Here is a 23,038-nt window from a genome sequence, read left to right on the forward strand (position 1 = left end):
TGAGGGAAGGAGAGAGGACAGATATATATATTTTTGGTGGTATTGAGTAAAAGAGACGAATCTGGAAAAATCCTTATATTCTGTGACTATTTTCTGTATTTGGCTAAGACTTACCATTTCAACCTTGTTTGTACCTATCTATGAAATAGGACCTTCGTGTTTGGTTCTGAGCTGAGGAGCCAGTGCTGGATGAAACCAGACACCACTTGAAAATGAGGCAGATACCAGCTGTTCACTTACCAGATCACTTCCTGTTACCTCCTTGGCATAACAGCCAGGCTTCATTTCCAGGCCTCTCTTGCAGGGTGGTTCATCCATGGGGTAATTATGGCCAGTGGAATGTGGGTTGAAATAACATTGGCCCAACTGCAGGTCTGACTCATAAAACATGCCCCCATGTAACCCTTCATTCTCTGTCTTTCCCTGTTTACAACTGAAGGAAAATACTCCAGCATTTGGGAGAATGCAGAGCCAGGAGACAGGTACCTAAAAAAGGCTTTGAAGAAAGCCAATCAAATAGGAACAGCCATGGTGAACTTTCAATGTGTGACAGAAATAAACCTCCATTGTGTTGAGCCACTGAAGGCCTGGGGTTGTTTGTTACAGCAGCGAGCCTACCCTAATACATGGAACAATTGTGGGCTACCATCAGCAGGATCAGGTTATGTGTAATCAAGCTTATTTTCAGAGAATGACAAAATAGAGCACCCTTTAGAGCCAACACAAGCAACTAATTAGAAGAAGGTGGATAATAAATGTAATTGGGAAGTTAGGCTGCTGAGAAATAGAAAGATTATGTCACCATCCACACATCATGTCCATTTTGTGGAGCTACAGATTGGGTCCTGCAGGCTCCCCTGAGTCTGCATAAAGTTTCGTTTGGTGCTCACTGTATAAAGATATTGTATCAATTGTGCAATTTCATATAAAAATTAGATTTTTTTTTCTTTGCTTGGAAAATTTTAAGAACTGGTCACTTTGGGTTTCCACTTCTGCCTGGCTGAATCAGCGGGAGGTGGAGGGCATTCTCACTGTTTCCTACAATCCCTCCACTGTACCTGCCCACCTCACTGATTCATGTACTGGCCTAGCCCCGGGGCATTTTTGTTTTGACCCCTGTACTAAATGTTTCCCTTGCTTCTGTAGTTGCTGATGCAGCTTCTTAGTCTGACTTTGGAGACCTTTCCTGATATGACTACTTTTGCATGTTTAAATCACACATCCCATGCTCCTTCACACGTCCATGAACCGGGCTCTTCTTGGCTGTTGCTTGTTCTGTTTGTTCCTTTAAAGGAAACGTTATTTGCTGCATCTCCCTAGATCCAGATTCTTTAATACATGACACAAGTGCCACCCTCTCATGACTCTCCTGTTCTTCCATTCTTTCTCCCCTTTTTGAAGACACTTGGCATTACATATGTGCCTCCCAGGGTACTTACAGCTTCTAATATGATAGTATAAATATTTACATACATCTCTTATCTCTGGCTGATATGAAAAATGCTTGAGAGCAGAGTGTGTGTGTGAATGTGAGAGAGAGACAAAGATAACTTGTTTTAATCTTCTAAAAGACCTATTAATGTCTTGAATACATTGAAACAGTTACTAACATCTATCAGGTTGGAGTCTGAAAACCTCCCCTTTAAAAAGGTATGTATTTTCCTTAACATTCTCCCAGACTGGAATGTTTTCAGAGAAGCATAAGAAGTTCATTAGACTAGCAAACAGTCTGCTCCTTTCTGGAGTATATCACCAGAATAGTTCATTTTTGATCAAGAAGCTATACACTCTCTCTCACATTGTCTTGAGTTCAGAAATAACCTTGAAGCCTCTATGTTTGAAGCACAACAGGATCCCCCAATTTCAGGTGATATTGCTGTTCAAGACTTTTTCAGCCTTGTCCTCCGCTGGGCCTTCAGCACCCCTACCGGAGCTGGACACACAGTAAAATATCAGTAAGTGTTGGCTGAATGGCAGTTGAATGATAAAAGACTACATGCACCATGGCAATTAATGGGCTAGAGTGTTTCTGTGATAGCAGTGAAATGATCGAAATTAAAACTGAGCCCTTGGCAGTGGTACCATAAGAATAGGTTTTGTTGCTTGTGGAAGAAACAAGCAAACAGATGCGTTCGGACCAGAAATTAAGCTACCACATTGGCAGACCAGCCTTGGTGCAATACCGTTTACGTGAGTGACACACTAGGCCATTGTCTGGAAGCCTTTCATCTGGCGGCAAACCCATCGACAATACTTAGCATGATGAAAGAGAACTCCGCGGTTTGTCACTGTGGCGGTACAAAGAGAAACAGCCACCTAAACCATGATTCACTTCTACCCAAAGGTATATACTTTCTTGTATTTTTAATTGTGTCACATGGATTCTGACTCCACTAGATGATGATTACAGGGCACAGCTTTTTGCTGGGATGGAAGGGCCCTTTCTGATTATTTTTTTCTAGCTCATGAAGTGGAAAGCAGCAATGTGCTAATTCCCATGTGTTTCTTCAGTCTTCTTTTGCCCTCTGATACAGAAAAAGCGTTGACTTGCTTGTTAGATATGATGTGAGATCTGTACAAATGCAAGTAACATGAAAACAAAGCTAGGAACGCGCCTTTGTAAACAGAAATGGAAAAACACCTTTTCAAGATGCTCACTGTACAGAAGGTGGTATTTGCCAAGGGAATGATTGACTACCAATTACATTTTGCACCAGACCTAGCTAAGATATATTACTCATAAGGGACAAGAAAGGCAGTTGCTATTTAAAGATTTTTAAAAATTTAAAACAGATGAGCAGGTAAGGAAAGACAGGAGTAAAGGAGAAAATGAGGTTTCATGTTGGTAAATGTGAAGAGTCTCCATTTATTGATCCTCTCATTTCATGCTCCTGTTTATAGATGGAAAAGTAGTAAAACAAGGTTTTAGAATGAACAAAAATTGTGAAGGAAGCCTGAGAGCCAAACTGGATTATTTTTTTTTATGAGTGCCATGATGTAAAAGGCTGGAAAGCTCTGCCATAGACTAGCTGGTAACAACTAGCCTTACAAACTTTATAGAGAGGACTTAGATTAGTAACCTTCTTAATGTAACAGTCCAGAACCCCAAATGCACCAAGCTCTCCCATCTCTAATGCATGTGCTGTGCCCTTGGCCTGAAATACCTTTCCTTTCACTTTCCTGCCTGAAGAGTACCCTACTCACAGTTGACCCAGCAGTTCTTGGTAAACTTCTAGCCCTCACTCAGGTTTTAGCCCCCATGAAAGTAGCCTGGTCCCTCTTTCCACCGAGTAGTAATGGATTACCCTGGGTTCTTAGGAGCAGAGGACATTGTGGCTCATCGATGAGGGACTGTAGATTGACAAAGGGGTGCCTCTTCCTGAAGATGGTGGGCTTCTTCAGGGTGGAGGCTGTGAGCTTCATACTGCTATCAGACAGCTAGTTAATGTTTGTTACATAAATAAAAGGTCATACTTTCAAACTTAAGGTGGAAGGAAGAAGGTTGAAACCTCGCCCTTGGGGTTCCCACCCACTACATCCCCCTGGACACAGTTGACTATATATTCAGGGTCCCACTGTCCCTTTTTGTTCCTTGGTATCATGGACAGAGTCATTTGAGGAGATCTCTCTTTTTCTCTGATCACAACTTGTACAAGAAAGGGTTATGTCAGCACATCTCAGTTGCTCTAATCCTGCACATTCTAAGTAAAAACCTGCCTCCAGAATTGGTTGGCTTTTGGGAGATAACCTCTGAGCCCTTAGAATGTCCTGCCTGGTGAGGGTGTTTTCATATGCCCGAGACCTTGGACCATGCTATGCCAGTGCAACCAGATAAATTTATCCCAACAATGTGATTTATGATGAATGCTCATTTTTGCTCTGGTTGAAGGCTGGAGTCTGTGTAGCTGAGGTCAGTCACCTGGGCCCTGCATACCTGCATGATGGAGGCCCAATAAAACCCTGGGAACCAAGGCTCAGTGGGCTTCACTGGCTGGCAACACATTGCATGTGTAATTCCACATCATTGCTGGGAGAAGTAAGTGATCCTTGTGTGATACCACTGAGGGGATACCTAGAGGCTTACCTCCAGCTTGTCCTAGACTTTGCCCACATGCTTTTTCCCTTTGCTGAGTCTATTCTATATCCTTTCATTGACATAAACTATAACTGTGACTCTAACAGCCTCTGAACCCCATGAGTCCTGGTAACCACGGAGGCCGAAGGTGGTCTTGGGGACTTTTGACAACACACCCCAATTCAGACACCATCACTCAGTAGCAGGACAAGGGAATACAATTAAGGAAGCCAGGGAGGGGAGAGTCTGGGAAGGAGTTTTGAGGGGCAGAGTGCCACGGGTGTGCGGGAAGTTTGGGTCTTTCCACTCTACTGGGTGTGTGTGGTCAGAGCTAGAATTGCCATGGCTGGGATACGACTCGGCTTTGCTTCTTCTGACACCAAAGCTCTCTCCACATTCCCAAGGGAAGTGGATGAAAGAAACAAAGAGTAAGTACACATAGTTGGCCATTTTGCAGATTTGGGGAGCGCTAACTCTGCTCAGGGCAGCCTGTCCCCAGTCTTGCTGGGGGGTAGGAAAGGCCGACCTACGTAGAAATAAGGGAGGAGATGGGCCTTTTCCCACCTTGCTGGCCGTGTCAACCCTCTAAGACCAAGGGAATCTCTTTACGTACTCCATTTTATAAACTCTCAAAAGAGCACCTAGCACCTCTGAGTTGGTCAGGAAGGTGGGATTTGGACTTGGAATTTCAGGGGTCATGTCCAGAAGTGCTACTTGCCTGCTGTGTGATGTTGGGCAGGTGACTTCTGCCTGCCTCAGTTTCCTCATCTGTGCACAGGACAGCGTCTGACACCTAGGAAAGCTCCACTAACGCTAGCTGCTGCTCTCAGTATGTCCTCTGGATCCAACTGACCAGCAGCAGAAGAGCTGCCCCACGTGTGCTGTCAGCAAGGGGGGGCCCATTGCCTAAAATAGCCTCCTGGGGCTAAAGCAAAGAAAAGGGACCAGAACGGGGCCAGCATTTGTGAGCTGATTGTAGAAATTGCACTTGACCGCCATTTCTTAGATATTTATTCAAGGAAGAGGATTTCTTTATGGCGAGCAGGTTTGGGGGTGTGCCTTCCTCCTCCCTCTGCCCATGGACCCCTTTCCTGATGCCTGCCAGAGGCTGTGATGGGGGCTACAAGCAGGTAGCTGGCCAGGATACATTTCTTGCTTCACTGGACAAAATGAACATGAGGCTAATACCCCCCCTGAGCTGAAGAGGACAAATCTGACAAAATAGGAACTTCAATCACAGACAAACTCTAGGTTTAAAATAGTCTCTTCCTTGGACATATTCAGGATAATCTGCAAATGATAAAGCTCATTTTCACACAGATTTGAAAAGTCACAGGCCAGTGTGTCCCAGAACATAATATCCTCAGTGGGCTGAGGGTCTGATGCGATAAGGTTACCTTATGTGATACAGTTAAGCACTCCCCCCACAGTACAGAAAATAGAAAAAGCATAATGAGTCACTTTATTACTCTAGGGCCATGGGCTTTACTTCCAAACTCTTAAATGTTTCGGTAAGATTGACATGCTTAAAGAAATGATTAAGAATTCCTAGCGAATGTTTTGTTCTTAACAAACATTCAGGTTACATTCAGCAAAAAATGAAAACTAAAAATAATATCCAATGTTGGATGACACAGGTCAACAGCATACATTGCTGAAGAAGAACTTGTTAATGTGTGTAAATAACACTGAAATAGTCATATCCCTTGGCCCAGGAAGTCCAAGGACCAGAGCGCAGGGATTGGCAAACTGGTCCATAGGCCAAATCCAACCTGTGGCCTTTTATGTACACCCAGCAAGGTTAGGATGGGCTGTGTTATTTTAAAGCGTTGTTAAAAGAAGAAGGAGAAGAAAAGCGAGCAGGAGGAGAAGAAGAAAAAGGAGGGAGAGGAGGGGAAAGATGCGGAGGATGGGGAGACAGATTACAGGGCCCCACAAAGCCTAAGACTTTGAAGTTTCTAGACCTTTCAAATTCGCTTACTCTTGATATTACCTGAGGACTAATCCAAAACATGGAAAATCTACCCACAAACAAGGTTTGATCTTTGCAGTTTAGTTCAAAAGACTGGAAATAATCTAAATTTTGCCCAGGATAGAAGAATGGTTATGTCATTATTGAGTAATTCACATAAGAGGATCTTTTGCCACAAATAAGGGGATGGTTGTGATGTCATGGGCCTATGACTATGTATTTGGCCCATCTTAGGAAGTCTTTGCAGACTGCCAGGCTCGCAGGAGTTTGCTGACTCCTAATGTTTGACACAAATGTTGGAAAATCATACATTTTAATACCTGAAGATATTGTACCTTCAACAGGAAGATCTTGACTTAAGGAACAGACCCTGACAGCTCCTGATATCCGTGCTGTGGCTGTTAGGACCCTCATAGCAGGGAAGTGACCCCCCAGGTCTCACAGTCTATTTGGGGACATGTTTTAGTTCAGGACACTCTTTTCTGCTCTCGTAAGGAAGCCTCTCCTTCTTCTGGCAGTCCACAGGTGCCCACCCTCCACATTCTGCAGAAAATGGTGTGGGTGGGTGGGATTCTTATGTGCTTTAATTGACTTACATGTCTTCCCAAAACCGGATACTCTTAGGCAAGTTGCATATGTCTCATTACATGGCAGTTTTGTAGTTATTTTTGTAAAAGTCTGGCTTCAGAGCCTTGGCCAGGAATATAATCAGGGTCACAGTTTTGTTTTGTTGAAGAACATTAGGTAAAGTTGACACTGATTGCTCTTTTCAGAGAAAAACATAATACCAATTGTTACAGTCTTTCCAATGAAGAATTTGAGAGGAATCCCCTACCTCAGGCTCTGTGCCAGCAGTGTCCCTGTGATCGCACAAAGCCTCATTGAGATACAGTTCCCATCTATCCCCGCGGTTATTCTAAGCTCCTCCCCTGTGGTCTCTGTGCCTATTAGATAACGTCTAAACTCCTTGGTGTGGAACCAAGTCTTACCACAGTCTCTCTGGTCTCACCAATCACAGTACCTGCACCCACCTCCTGATTTCTTCTGTAATTCTGCATGTTTGGAACCTACATCTTGTCACCTCCTCCAGGAGTCCTTTGTCCAGTTTAGGTAGCAACCTCTCTCTTCCACCCCTGTAACTTTTTTTTCCCTACAACCCTATTTTATTTTCTTTGTAACACATTATGTTTGCCTATTTATTTACCTGTGTGTGTGTTACCCCCTCTGCTCCCTCACTAGAATGCATGCTTCCTGAGGTAGGGACCCATACCCCCAGCACCTAGAACACTGCTTAGAAGAGAGCCTGGCATGCAGTACATCCCCCAAAGTTTCCTTTTCCGTTATGCCCCCGAGGACACCTTCTCATCTTTAGGATCCAAGGGTCACCCTCTCAGGCCTTCCCAGGAGAAAGGGGCCTCATCCTATGTGTTCTGCCAACACAGCTCTTAGGTAGCTGCTGTGGTCAGGTTACATTTCAAATCCCCACTCATCTGTGAAGATGACTGTGGGCTCTCTGTATCCACAGGTCACAGGCTGGCATCTAGTAGGAGCAGATTTTTATTGCCTGAGTGAACACATGAATAAACCAATAATAGTTTCCCAGTTAATACTTGTTATTATGTTGGAGTGGCTTGATTCTAGAATGTCTTGGTTCCTTTTTCTTTAAAAGAAAGAAAGAAACAAAAACCACAGATTGCTATGTCTATAATCCTAATATAATACTATATCTATTAACCTAATATTTTTACTCAAGTTTAAAAATATGTGCCTTTGTGATTAGAATTCTAGCTTGGTTTGTTCACTTGAGCATTTTTTTTTCCCTCTATCTCTCTCTCCTAACTTGATAGACAAACAAAACCTCTAGAAATCATGTGGAGGCATAATACTTCTGGCTATTATTTCATTGCGTCCACCTCTTTCCCCCATTAAAGGTAGTTGCCGTGCCATGAAAAATGGAGTTCTTGAAACAGCTTTAAAGAGTTCATTTCATGATTCTATTAGATGAGATTGTATTCAGGCCAGACACCTCGTGCCCAAAGAAGTAGTAGTTAATCAGAGTCAGGGCTGCACAGTGGTTGCATAAGGTTAGGGCTCAGGGCAGACATTATTCAAGATCCAGGGAAGATGGGAAGATTGCTCCCTCACTCATTCCTTTATTTACTCATCCATTCTCCCATTCATATATGCCCTTATTTAGTAAAAACTCACTTGAGTGCAAAAGAACTTGGAGTGAATTATGTGAATGGATGAGAATCGGGGAACTTGCAATAGCGCCATCAGCTTGGGATAAGAGAAGTCCACAGGGGACTCGGTTTCAGGTCAAAGCAGGTCCCTAAGAAAGAACCACAAGAGCGTTTTGTTTCCTCACTTGCCTGCTGGCTGGTGCAGCAGAATCAGAAAAAAGAAGGAAGCCAGTGCATGTGAAAGGCTGAGGAGAGCCAGGGCAGTAGCCACTGTGTGCGTCTCTGATTTATGACTGTTTTTAACGCTTTAATGCCAGAGCATAAGATCTGAATGAACAATGGCCTCCTGTTGGAGATTCCAATCCTGCTGCTGTTGCTCATGCCCATGTTGGAATTTCTCCTCTGGAACTCACTCCAGAAATGCCACACTTTCAGCCCATGTAATGACTGCACTTAGCTCCCATTATATGACAGCTGCTGTGCCAGGAGCCCTCACTAACCTAATAGGTTTTGTTCCCGTTTTACAGTTGAGGAAATTGAGACACAGAAAGTGTCTGACCTGAGCATGGTCACGCAGGTCTCAAGAAGCAGAACCAGGAATTCTTCTCAAACCTTCTGATTTCGAATCACTGGTTGGCAACTTGATACTTGGAAGTCTTTGGAAATCAACTGTTTGCAATTGTTTAGATAAAAATAAGGCATGTTGGATTAATGAGATCAGTTTTCTTGCATGATTTAGAAACTGAATTTAAATGCAGTTTCAAAGGATCCAATGAAAGGAGGAATGAAGAAAGGAATGGGAAAGAGAGGAACAGAACAAGAAGGAACAGAAGACAAGAGGGGAAAAAGCGACTGAAAGGTCATCAGTACTGATGGGGAGTCAAGAAAACCAGACTGGGAAGCACGGGACCCAGGGCAGCCCCACAGTGCCCACCAGCAGGGTCACAGGTTCTATCAAAAGCCCCAGGAAATTTATTGGAGCTTCTGGACAGGAAGCTGCTGCCTGTGCAGACTCCACACCACTGCAGCACCTGCTACCCTAGAACTGCTGCTCCCACCGTTTCCCCAAGCACAGCAAGATGTGACCTCAGATCATCCCCAGTGTCTTGTGTTCTGAAGGTCTGAGAGCTTAAATCCCAATGGCTTTGATGTGATCAGAGGTCAGCCCCTGGCTATGCCAGAGAGAGGGTGGCTGAAGACACACCTGAGCGACTGCAGAGGGAGGCAGGTGCTCAGAATCACCCTACCGCCCAGATTATGCCCTGTACAGATTGCCAATAAGGAGACTGTGGATAAAATGAGAGTTCCTCTGGCCAGGATTCTCACCTGGCTGTGGTTGACCAGCTCACTGCACACCTGTGGGCAATACATGGCTGTTGACTCTATATAACGAGCTCCTCCCAGTGCTTGGGCATGACACAGTGGCACAGCCACAAGGCTGCAGGAGAGCAGAGCAGAGGATGGAGTGGTGGCAGCGCCGAGGACAGAGGCCCAAAGGATGGCTGTGCAGGACAGATGTGCAGAGAAGCCCAGAGGACAGCTGTGTGGACACAGGGGCCCAGAAGCAGAGATTGGCTTGCTGCATGCAGACTTGCTCTGAGTGAACAGGATTTTAGTGACTGACCTGCCACCTGGAAATAAAGTTGGGTATAACCCTTTCACCCCAAGAATGTTTTGCTGTCATTTTCTTTGGTCACACTGAATCCATAGCAAACTTGCCCAGGGCTGAAACCCATTGGCAACACAGAGATGAAGAGGCATGGATCTTGGGAAAGTAAAACAAAGAACAAAAAGATGCCAGAGAAATGTCCAAGACTGCTTCAAAGGACTGAATGGGGGGAAATCAACCCAAACCTTTGATTGCAAATATTTCCAGAAAGAAAAATGCAATGGGTACCATTTTATCTGTGCATTAAATTTAGCAAAAACAAGCACAAAGACTATAAACTCTTATGGATAAAAGGGCTTTAAACATGATCATCTCACAGTCCCATGCCTTTAGTATAAGTGAGAAAATTTAAAATAAATTTATTTTCTGTGAGCAACTTGCCCATTGGATAGTGAATTGTTGGGTTGGATCGGGAACCCCATTTCCAGATTGCTAGTTTGATGCCGAGTTAAACTAGGATTGCATATTCAAAGTCATCATTCAGGCTGTAGACTTGGACCTGAATTTGAATCCAGCTTGGCACTTACCCTCTGGGGGACCTTGGGTTTTACCCAACTTCTCAATTTTTTAATCAGTAAAACTAGAGGAAAAAAATCCCTTTTTCTTTTAAGGTTGCTCTGGAAATTAAATGAAGTAAAGCTTGTAAGCGATTGGTCCAGTGCCCAGCAAATCAGAAAGTTCTTAATTAATGTTAGCTAAACCCATTTAAGGGTATTTGAATGAATGGAATTAAGCTGTTGTGATGAAGGACGCTCTTCTGAGACATCCACACCGCAGGGGGAAAATAATTTGATTCAGGAGACCGGTCAGTGTGCAGGTGATAAATACAGTGAGGAACGTTGCCGAAGAAACAGCTGAATAAAAGGCCAAGTTCCTGGTTCACGATGTTTTAAAAATGGGCTTCTGTATTTTCCTAGATTGGCCAAGAATGTGCTCAAAATGTAAGAACAGAACTTTGAATGTGAGGAGGAGGGCAAGAGAGGAACATGCTTTCAGGTGCTTCAAAGTACTGGATGTTCTTGGAGACTCTCAGGGTTGTGTACAAGGTTCAGCTGTGAACTTGTGACCTAGAATGAGAGAAATCATGGTGGGTTTGAGCTAAGCCTGTGCACCACTGAGAAACGAGCCATTCGTCCTGGGTCCTCTCTGCACACCCCTGCTCTCAGCCCCTCCCCACCCCTAACCTTTTCCAAGGGACCTGTACGTGTTCACTGCTCTGGAAGAGGTCTTCCTGCCTTGGTGCAAAGAGACCCATTTCTGTTTTGTCGGCAAATCCCCACAAACATCCCAGCCATTTAATCAGTTCTCGCCTCTGAAAGGCCCTGCCCCCTGGCCCAGACAGAACTGGTCTAGCCAAAGAAAGGGGGAGGGGCACAGGGTCACAAATCTATTGTCATGAGATCTGCCTTGAGCCAAGACCAAACTTCCTTCCCTCCCTGTCATCCTGTGTTCAAACCTACTCCATTCTCCCTTCCCTTTTGTTGTCCTCTCACTTTGGGGGCTCTGAGAAGTGGGGTTTTCCACCTCAGACCTCAGATTTCCTGCTTGCATTCCGCTCACCTGCCCGTCCCAGGTGGTTCCAGCACCCTCCCTGATACTTGACCTCTTGGACTTGGTCTCAGAGTCCACTCCTCCAACTGCCCCTCCCAGCAGCTCTGAAGGCTGAGACTGGACCTCGCCACGCCCATTCCCCTCCCGAGAGGTGAGTGAGTTTACGGTTGTTTCTGCTAAGTGTTTACTACAGGTCCTTGGGATACACTGCTTTTACCCTAGCCCTTCTCAAGGGGTGAACATCCAAGTTACGACAGGAGATGGTCAAGAAAATTCAGTCCTGAGCTGAAAATTGCTTTAGAAACATTTAGAAATGTTGCATAGTCTTTCTAAGCCTATTACAGGCTCTGGAAACTTCTATTGTAAACAGACCTTCTGATTTGGTGTTTTGTAATTGCATGAAGTGATAGAAATCGTTTTCCAGAAGGTACTTATTAACAACCCAGAGAATTTGTGCTTCATAGAGGATGCTGCCTTTACGTCCTGTTAAAAGGGAATCTCACTTTGGGGAGGGGCCTCATCCATATAGTTTTCCCCCTTGATCCTCACAGCCCTTCTCATTTAGACCAAGGGGCTCTGTGCTGATCATCATTTTTATTCCAAGAGCATAGCATAAAGGTGTGGAACATGGCAATGTTCATTAAATATTTTTTAAGCTATATATTCAGCACATAGTCACTTCATTCTGGGATGAATGACTTTGGCTATTGTGCTAAAAGGGAAGCAAAGAGAAAAAAATACCACTAGAGGAGAATACAATACCCTTATGCTCATGCTCCTTTGTACAGGATCTATATAATGAAAATTATTACTTTAAGTTGGCTGAAATGATTTAAATGATTTAAATCTACCCACAAATGATTTAAAATCATCCCTGGAAAGGGAATGACGCAGAAAAACAAGAATAGCTGGTGTTGACGTGTGAATTACACCCCAAAGACAACCATTAGCTTGGTTATCAGTTTTATCAGGTTCCTCTTGGTTACTGTATTTATGATGTGGACTTGAATTCGGAAAACTAAATATATCAAAAGCCCCAGGCAATTTATTGGAGCTATGGCCAAAAGTTTATCTCATGTTTTCCATCAAGCTCCCATTTAAGCCTGTCCCTCTTGAATTGGCTTTTTATCTTTTCTGGTATCTGGTTTTATCTGGCTGAAACAGGAGCAAGGAACATTTTATTAAAGCTCTCCTTGTTTAAGGATAAAAAGCACCCCAGCTTGTGATTTACAGTGTAGAACATATTCAAAGCAGTGTTTTCTAGTTTTGGGGTTTTGTTACTGTTCTCTTTTCCCTTTTTTCTTTTTCTGCTCAGGACTGTGTCAGCTCTCCTGCTGTTTGCCACAGCATAGTCCACAGAGATGTTGATCATCTTGATATTTAAAGAATAACACACTAGTTTATGACGTTGATGGCATTGTGCCGGCTGGACTTGGATGAGCAGGGAATACCAACTCCTTAAGGTGCCTTACTAAGGCACATGTGAGCCAGACAGTGGGGCAGCCTTCCAAGGTCTGGTGTCACTTACTGTGTCCATTAGGATCCAGCCACAAAAACAGACATCAGTTGTTTTAGCAGAGAGAATTTAATATAAAGAATCGGTGAGACAGGTTGGAAGGCTGAAAGGCTAGAAGGGAACCTGATGTATACAGAGATATTATGTGCTGGAAGCAGTTACCACTCTCAGGGAACAAAGGAAAGATGCTGGAGCCTTTAGAACCTAGAATGTTGTGGGCAGAATCTTCCAGAGCTGGGACTGGGCCTCTGAGGGGTTTCGGGGCTTGGAAGAGGCCGCTGCAGAGTCACTGATGTTCAGACCCCTGATGAGAGAGGAATGAGAGAAAGAGCAATAGGAACGATGTTGTATAGACTGTGGGGCCAGAAAAGAGAGGTTCATTCCCGGCTGTAGGAACATTAGTTTATACTTAACCATGTTGGGAAATTTATTTGACTGGACTTATTTCAGGAATCTGATAAGGAAGGAAATGTATAAGATGAGATAACATTCAAGAAATTTGGGGATATATTTCATGTAGATCTCTCTGACTTTCATTATTCATTTTAAAATGTGCTGACAGAGAGGAGAAGCCTACAGAAAACAAATAGCAAGTCAATAAAAATACCACGGCTGGTTCTTGGAGCTGAGAGGAAGCTACCCTCGGGCTCAGGATGCAATGGAAAGTGCAGACAAGCCTGTAAACTACACAGAACTTGGTTCAAATCTCAGCTTTATTAAAAGTTGTGACATTTCTCAGGCTATTTAATCTCTCTGTACCTCAGTTTTGCCATAATGGAGATTTTTATCATAACATCACACACTGAGGGCTAGAGAGTCAAAATCAAATGCCATTATGCCTCTTAGGCATACTTCATTTTAGGCCCTAAAACTCTGTACTATACTAACCATGAACCCCCTGCCTATTTCTGATCTCCAACAATTATTTGTGATGCTCTCTGTTCCTTCCAATAGATGCCTGGAGTTTGAGTCTACTTAGTAGGAAGTCCTGGAAGTGCCTGAGTGTCTGGATGTACACCCAAATTTGGGAGATTTCAGACTGAGTATTAGAAAGAGGTAGAGGCTTTCAGACAGATGTTTTCTAGGAATAAAATAGGCAGAGTCTCGATGAGAGTGATAATAACAACTGGCGCAGAAATGCTACCCTGTGCACAAGGGGGAAAGGCAGAGTTTTGAAATAGGATAAAGAATTCAGAGGATGGAGATGTACATAAATTTTAGAATAGGGAGTCAGAGAATAAGAATGTGTCATGGTGACTGTAGGCATTTCCCAAAGGACTGGAGTTCACATTCCAAGTGACCAAAATGGTATTCCTTCTAGAGAAAGAAAGGGTCATTCATCAGCTTTCCAAAGTCAATTGAAAATATCTTGGTTTAACTCTTATCCACTATTCATCAGGCGTTCTAATTTGCTTTCCTTAGCCAACTTGCATTCTAGGAAGAAGTGCCCTCTGTTAGGGTCATAGTCCTTCTCTTATTAGAACTGAATAAATTAATCATTGGTTGGTTTCCTGTTACCAATCAGTCCTGTGTGAATCTGGGTGATAATGTCACACTGAGGGTTGAGCTAGGGTAGGGCTAGCATCAGACCAATTAGGCCTCGTTTTCTACCTCAATAATATACATGTAGGTGTGACAAAGCATGCCAACAGCCCTTGTAACTCCAAATAATATTTTCTACCCACTTGCTATAATTCTTGAACTGCTACTATTAGGTTTAGGCCATTAGACTGTAGTTCCAGAAGTTACAATTATGCAAATTCAATTCAACCTCAAAAACTCTTACTGGGTGAACCTTTAGTGCAAAGTGTTATAATGGGTGCCCTAAGTAAAAGACCAGAAGAACAATTAAGATGATGATAAAAAGCAAGTTTACCTCTCTCAAGAGCTACTAAACAAATAGTTAGGTAGGATGAAAAGTTGCTGCATCAAAAAATGCTCAAAGGAGTGAAAACAACGTGTATGCAATAAAAATTCAAAGGAATTAAGTGATCAGTGGGTACTAGAGTAGCCAGACACAGGACAGAAGGACCAAGAAACCCATTAGTAGTCACCAACAGTTTAGGCTTGATCTGTTAATTAGCTCTCCAGTCCCCTTGGAAAGAAAAGAAGGGTTTAGGATGGATCTGATGGCACTGCCTGGGGGACTTAAACAATGAGACAGGCCTGGGTGGGAGGCCTCAGGACAAAACGGAGGGGGATGAACTATTAGCTAAAAAGTTTCTAAGAGCAAAACTATTGACACAGGCAGGACAGACCATTGTTGAACTGTGATCTGGGGTTGTTTGACACACTGGAACCTCTGAATAACTGTCAAAGGAGTTGCAGAATAGTCCCAAACATATGCTGGTGAAGTTCCTGGAAATCCTGAAGTGAAAGGCAACTGGGAAGTGGTCACTGTTAATCTGGCGTAAGCAAACAGTTAGGGACTGCATGTCTGTGGCCCACCAAAGTCATATGCTGACACCCTACCCCTCAATGTGATGGTATTTGGAGGTGGGGCCTTTGGAAGGTAATTTGGCTTAGATGAGATCTTGATGTTGGAGCCCCTGTGCTGGGATTAGTGTCGTTACAGGCAAGAAAGAGACTAGACTCTGTCTCCACCATGTGACCATCTGCAAACCAGGAAGGGGGTCCCCACCAGTCTAGGATCTGCTAGCACTTTGATCTTGGACTTCTCAGCATCCGGAACCATGAGAAATAAATGCTTGTTGTTAAAGCCACCCAGATTATGGTGTTTGCTATAGCAGCCTAAGCTAAGACATAAATCAATAGAAAACATGCTACGAAAGGGACTGCATGCCTCTAGCATTTTCCAAAGGAAAAGAACTCACAAAAAAGATTTGTTTTTCTTGACAAGAAGGGAAACTCCTGTTTCTAGTTTTACAGTCAACTTGACAATGAAATTGGAGTTTTCACAGTTCAAACTTTCTTTGGGTTGAAATCCTCAATGCCAGGTCGGGGAAGAGGAAGCTGTTGGGACCCACACAGGACTCAGGAGGGCATCTGGGTCATGCTACGCAGCCCGTTACCATCCTTGCCCTACACCTCTGGAAGGAAGGAGGCTTTGACGTCAGGTGGGGGTGAGTCATCTTTCCTGTCAGGGCCTCTGGCTGGGATGCGCAGGCTGCCTTTGCAGCAGCTTTTCTGTTAGTCTTTCACAAAGAGATATTTTGGAAAAGCTGAAGGGTAATGTTTGGATGAATAAGTAATTAAATTTCTATTTTCATGTCAGAGAACCCACTTGCTTACTCACAAAAGCAGCCTCATCCAGTACCAGGCACCCTGAGGGCACTTAGTAAATACTGTTGATTGACTGGCACAAGAACCTCCTGGGTCCTTGTAAATCTGGGTGTTGAACTGAATGTTCAGATATGATTACGTGGTTGATATATGAAAGCTTGTGCCTGTTTCCTCCTCTGTGCTATGAATGTCAACTCAGATGGATTGGATTTACATAAAGAGGTTAGCAACATCGCTGGCTGGGCAATCATAGACTTTCTGAAAGGAAAATGATAGGGCCCTTTCTGGAGCTTTATCTGTAGGGGCACATGTGGGATTCGCAGGAAGGAAAGTTGAAGTGTGTCTAAGAATTATGCTTTGTTTTGCTCTACGAGGTCCTCACCAGTCTTTTAACCTATTTCAAAACCTGTTGGGGAAAAAAATAAAAAGTATCTCCTTAATGGCTAGTAATGCAGAGGAACAATTAAGAGTGAAGGGAAAGAAAGTGCAAGTCCTAGATTCCTGCAGCCTTTGACAGGGTGTATCAACATGGACTTGTTTCCACTGAACTACAGGGAATCTGAGACCTGGAGAAAGTTGGTGGATTAGCCCACAATTTCTAGGAACTACAGCCTAAGCTCTCTTCGTTTTTTTCCCCCTCTTGGATGATCTCCTCATGGTCTGTCCTACCATCTACATGTAGTGATGCCCGCATTTCTCTAGCCCTAAGTTGCAACTCATATATACAATTTCATTCTTCCCACCTTCTCTCAAAGGGCTGATAGGAATCTCAGACTTCCCAGTCAAGCTGAGCTCATGGCTTCTGCTCCTAGCTTTTCTCCTTGAAGAGGAACCACCATTTGTAGTTATCTAAGCCAAAAAATCTAGGAGTCATTCCCTACATTCAACTCATTTCCATCTCCATTCCCTTCTCTCCATTTCCAATATCAGTATCCTATAGGGTCACTTCTCACTGTGTTGATGGCAGTCACTCTGATTGGTCTCTCTTCTTGCACTCCTGATTTCTGTGATCTACTCTCCAAACAGAAGTTAATGTGAAATTCAAAGAATATCCATCAGATTTTTTACCCTGGTCCTTGCTTTAAAATGTCCACTGGCTTCCCATTGTCCTTCAGATGACATTCCAACCTCCCACTGTGGCAGCAGGGTCTTACATGGCTGGCTTTATCTCATTCCACTTTCTCCGCCTCACTCTGGCCTCTCTTAGTCCCTCCTAGACACCTCTTGCCCTACTGCAAGATCTTTGCACTTGGTATTTGCAGCAAATCTTTTCTCCTACCTCTTCACAGAACTGTCTCATTTCCAAATATCAATTCCAAGGCCTGGCCCTGAGAAGCCATTTCTGAATACCCTGTCCAAAGTGCTATTTTCTTGCTCATTCCCATTCTCTATGCTTCATATCACTCTGTTTAATTCCTTTGTAAAATTAATCACAAGTGGCAATTACCCACCTTATTTATTTCCTTGTTTATTGAATTTCCACCACCTCCCTTTCCTCCAAGTGAGTTGTAAGCTCTACATGAGAAAGAGCCTTTGTCTGTCTTAAAAGAGGCAGGATGGAGCAGTGGTTAAGCGCTCAGCACTCTCAAGGTAGATTTCTTGGATTCAAAGACCGGCTTTGCCACTTGCTAGGAATGTGACCCTGAAGAAATTGTTTATCTTCTCTGTCCTCTTTGGTAAACTGATGGCAGGAAAAGTACCTGTCTTGTAAAATTGCTGTGAAGAGATCACCACCCATAAGACATCCCTGGTACAGTGGTATGCACCCAGCACGTGTTAGCTGTCCCTATTGTTACCCACATACCTGCTTGACACATATTTGCTGAAAGGCCAAAGCACTGAGTTTATGTATTCAAGAACACTGCCGCTCTGTCAGATTTTATCAAATAGATCAGATTTAGAATATGCACCAAAAGGAACTCCTGCCTGGAGTCTGAGAGAACATTTGCGTCATTCTCAGAAGCTATTTGAAAGCTGGCCGGGGGAGCTGCAGCTGTGGAGAGAGATCGGGAACAGCATGTTGAATGGAAAATGATAGTCTTAGGGAGGAAGAAATTTCCTCCACCCCCCAAGGTTCTTCTAGCTGGCCTAGGAATCAAACTGACGTGAAACAGATTACCAGGAGAAGAAAACCAAAGTTTAATTACGTACGTACGGGGAGGCCGTAGACATGGGTTCTAAAGCTGGTCGGGGAGAATGGGGTGTATGTGTCATCCTGAACCAAGGAGAAGGGGGTAGGGGTCTGAGACTTCAAGGGACAAGGGAAGCACTTCACCGGAAAACGAAACTCCATACGAAAGAGCACTCTTTCTTGTAGCATGCAAAAAGGAGTAAATGTTTGGTAAAGAAATGTTTGCTGGGCCACCCAGAAATAATGGGGCACAGAGAGGAATTTTAACAGATTTAGCCACATTCCTCCCTGTTACCACCCCTAGTTTACATTAAAATACGGGTATCCAAGGTGACAGCGCTCTTCCTGGGGCAGGTCCTCTACCTAAATTCCTTTTTGGCAGTAAGTCAGGGGCAGGGTGTGTGTGTGTGTATGTGTCAAAGTTTCTTCCTGAGTCTTTTGGTCCTTGACAGGTTTCAGTTCTGGAATAATCTGCATGTCACAATGGCACAGCCTGCAGCTGCCTGCTCTTGGCCCCCACAATAGTAATAGCAGTCAGAGTTTATTTAGTACTTATTCTGTGCTAAGTTCTCATTATTCTAAACTTACTACAGGTGTTGGGTACAGTCCATTCCCCTGCTTGATCACTCTCCCCAACCTCTACCTCCATGCCTGGTTGCCACTTACCCATCTGCAGATTCCCACCACAATGCCATTTCCCTGGAGAAGCCTCGTCTGATTCTGACAGAAACGCTTCAGATCTCCCTGGAGTAGGTGCTCCTCACGTCAACCAACTTTCCTTTCTTGCATGCACCATAGTTTACATGATTATTTAAATCATCTGTTTCCCTAACTAGATTCGATTCTTTCTGGGGCCAGGTCCCCGCCTTGTTTTTCTCACCAATATATCCCCAGAGCCCAATAACTCCCCTTCCCGACGGTGGCACACAGGAAAAACTAGCTGAATAAGTAAGTTAGCATCAATATTGCAACAGAATGAAATGTCCGCCAAGCCTGTGACTCTTCTTTGAAGATTGAAAAATGCAAAAGCCAGTTTTACTTGAATTGAGCTTTTGTGCTTATCAACTCCCATGCTTCTCACTTCCTTCCCAACTGAATTTAACTTAAGATGGTGATAAAAGAAAAAAACTTGTTTTAAATGTTAGAAGAAAAGCGAAGTCAGAAAAAGAAGGAAATTGAAGCGAGATAGGAGTGGTTAAGTGCAAGATAAAACCAGCACATTTTCTAGTATCTTTCAACTTTCATTCAGTTGAGAATAGGTAAGGGAAAAAATCATAGGTAATCATATTTTCCTCCTTCCAACTAAACAGATGGTCTTTTCTGACTCCCGTACAGAAGTATCTGTACATTCATTATAACCCCTGTGGAAGAAATGCTTGATTTTCTTTTAAAAAGAGGAGTTCTCCTGACATCATCAAATTTATAAATGAAAAAATAGTACCATCTGATTAACATTATTTCTTAGGAGTCTGGCTCAACAGAAAACCAAAGAAATGCAAGAGAAAAAAAATCATCAGCTAGCAGTATTTTTAATTATCGCTTGATAACCAAGGTCCTTCAGCACTTTATGATTCTCATTAAAATAAGAATGACTTAAGTTTATCATGAACCATACACATAGTTCACAACTTTAGATTATTCATGCCAGTGATTTCCACTTGGGTTTATTATGAAACTAGCTGGAAGCCTGATGGAATTCAGAGAAGAAAAAGACAGTATCACAAGAATGATAGTCTCTTCAGAGATGACAAAAGTAGGGAAATGACCAAAAGAAGCTATTGTTCTACCCACTTAATTGGTGGTTTATAAAAAGGAGAAACGCTTCTGAGAGGAGCGATGAGGACACTGCGGTGGTACCTCAAGGGAAAGTCCGCAAGGGGATGTCACAGCTTTGAATTCAAAGATAATTCATAAGACATTTCCCAAGTCCAATTGCAAGGAGACCTATTTCAAATGTAAAGCCAAGTCTCCTGTCTGGAATTTGATTTTTTTCCTAGCCTTTAACATATTAGTATTTCAAGCAGGGATAAGGTTTTTCAGAAGAGCATATGAAAGGTATATTTACCACTTGGGATTAGATATAAGAACAATAAACTAAAATTACATTATTGGTGAAGTTACTGGAAGATCTCTCAGCAGGAATTGGAGACCCAAAAAGAAGTTTATATAAGAAAATTATTTTACCAGACAATGTTCAACCTGAAAAATATGCACTTTATATAAAGGGAGGGAAATGACAGGAGAGAGTAACAGGGAAAAAAATGAAAGTAATCCAAGAACCTCAGAGAAAGAGGAGAGTCTAACATCCATCTCACCATCTTTTAAAAAATATTTGAAGTTTTCTTTTTACTTCTTTTTAATTTTACTTTATACAAGCAATTTAGGAACTTTCTCTATTTTGTCTACAGAAATTTATCTTTTTGAACTGTCTAATGGAGTCAATTTTGGAAAACTAAATGTTTCTAGATCATTTTCCATTTCATCTAGTTTTTCAAGCATATTTATATAGAGGTCTGCAAAGTAGTCTTATTTTTTTTTAATTCTTCTATTTCAATGATAATTTTCCCAATGTCATTCATTTTGTGTATTTGTGCTTTTTCTCCTTAACCCCCTTAATTGTTAGCTAGTGCTTTATTTTTATGTTTAGAAAAATTCATATCTTGTTTTACTAATTAGATTTGCAGTTCTGTTGCTTCTTGCATGAGTTTGTTTTTATATTTATTATTTTATTCCTTGTGTTATATTTTGGTTTACTTTGTTGTGGTATTGATCGTCTGTGGGGTTTTTTTTGGCTTTTAGGAATTGAGAATTTAGCTCATTTTTCCTTTCTTTGTGTAAATTGTTTAAGGCTATGAATTTTCCCCTATTAACAGATTTAAATATATCCCATAGATTCTGAATTGTAGTGTTTCAACTACCATAAAGATAAAAAAAAATAGTGAGTCTTCTCTGGGCTTCACTTGCCTCTGTCTTTGGCTGTATGTCAAAAGCACTCAAGCACTCATTTTTGCCATCATCATTCTTTAATAATATGGATTTTATTATTGATTTCAGGTATACAGACTCTAAAGAGCCTAATAGATTTTAGAGATTTTATGAATGATAAGTACACCCATTTGATTACGTCTTACAGAGTAATTAATAAATGTCTTAGTTAAAAAATTAATTTTTAGAAGTTCTGTTATTTCAGTTGCAACTTTTTTTGATTTAACAGTTATGATGGAAGTGTTTTTTTCAATAGGAAGTTTTCAAAACAACCTTTTTATTTTGGAATGATTTTATATTGATGGAACAGTTGCAAAGATAGTCCAGAGTTCTCATATACTCCTCATCCTGTTTCCCCTCTTGTTAATGTCCTATTTGATCATGGTATGCCTGTCAGAACTAAGAACTAACATTGGTACATTACTGTAAACTATACTTCAGACTTTGTTTAAATTTCTTCAGTTATTCCATTAATATTCTCTTTCTGTTCCAAGATCCAATCCAGGGTATCATGTTGCATTTAGTTGTCTCCTTAGTTTTCTTTGACTTGTGACAATTGTTAAATGGTAGTTTTAAAATTTCTGGGAGGAAGGCCCTTTTAACTTAAAAACAAATTTATTAATGATTATTGATTTTATTGCATTGTCATCAGAGAGTGCTATTTTTCTCCCTTATGCAACTTACTGCTCTTTTCCTTGTGACCTAATACTTGATCGTGTTTCTAAGCATTCTAAATGTGCTTGAGAAGAAAATGTGTTCTCTATTATTGGGGTTAAAGTTCAGCCTCAGTCTATAAGATCTATCTTATTGAATATGTTATTTAGGTCTTCTGTATCTTTATCTTCTTAATCTATCTTGGTCTGAGAGTGGTGTGTTAATGTACTCCTTTTTAAGTATGCTCCTATCTATTTCTCTTTGCATCTCCCATGGTTCTGCTTTTCAAAGATAGTTTCTACTTTACTTGGTATGTTGGTATTCATAACTGATTTTATTGTGAATTTTAACACTTAGTATTTAAAATTATCTTTGGCTTGAATTCTATTTATTTGAGACATCAGACTTTGAAAACTTACTTTTTATTATTTCCATTTTCCTGGTAACTTTATCCATCACTTCATTTTAGTTGTGCTTCTTGAATGCAGCATAAAGTTAAGTCTTGCTTTGTAAGAATATGTATTTTTTCTTTTAATAAGTGAGTAAGCTCATTCACATTTATTGATATGACTTTCGTGTTGGGTCTTAACTTTTTCCTATGTGTACTCTATTCTATTTTCTGTGTTTCTTTCTCTATGTGATGTGTTTTCTTTCCTCTTTACAAAAATGTCCTTTGATATTTAGAAAGGTTTTATATTTTCTAGTGCCTTCTTTGGTACTTGTTTGGTTCCTTTTTAAAAAACTGCCCCCAGTCTCATGTTTACTTATTTGACCTTTATTATCTGGTTTGTAAGTTTCAGTGGTATCTTTCGACACCCACCTATTAGTAAATTCTTCACCAATTAGTGAATCACTCTTCTTTTCTCTTTACTACTTCCTTGTCTGTCCATGTTTTGATTGCATATTTAAACTTTATTAGAACATATAAATTAAGTATTTTGCCATCTTTTCTCATCTTTGTTTTAGTCTTCAATCTATAATCTTATATATTTAATGTTCACCATCATTCTTTTTTTTCCAGTTAGCCTCTTTAAAAAAATTTTTGAAGTATCATTGATA

General features: G+C 41.8%; 1 long non-coding RNA gene across 1 annotated transcript in view; it reads left to right on the forward strand.

The window, feature by feature from the left end:
• LOC118926649 (uncharacterized) overlaps window positions 1–23,038 on the forward strand; it is a 108,597-nt gene that overhangs the window by 113 nt on the left and 85,446 nt on the right. Inside the window, exons 2-3 of the long non-coding RNA XR_008998158.1 lie at window positions 150–321; window positions 11,473–11,601. This is a non-coding gene — a long non-coding RNA (uncharacterized LOC118926649). The remainder of the gene's footprint in view (window positions 1–149; window positions 322–11,472; window positions 11,602–23,038) is intronic.

The sequence above is a fragment of the Manis pentadactyla genome, chromosome 6, assembly GCF_030020395.1.
Source record: "Manis pentadactyla isolate mManPen7 chromosome 6, mManPen7.hap1, whole genome shotgun sequence".
Lineage (NCBI taxonomy): Eukaryota > Metazoa > Chordata > Mammalia > Pholidota > Manidae > Manis > Manis pentadactyla.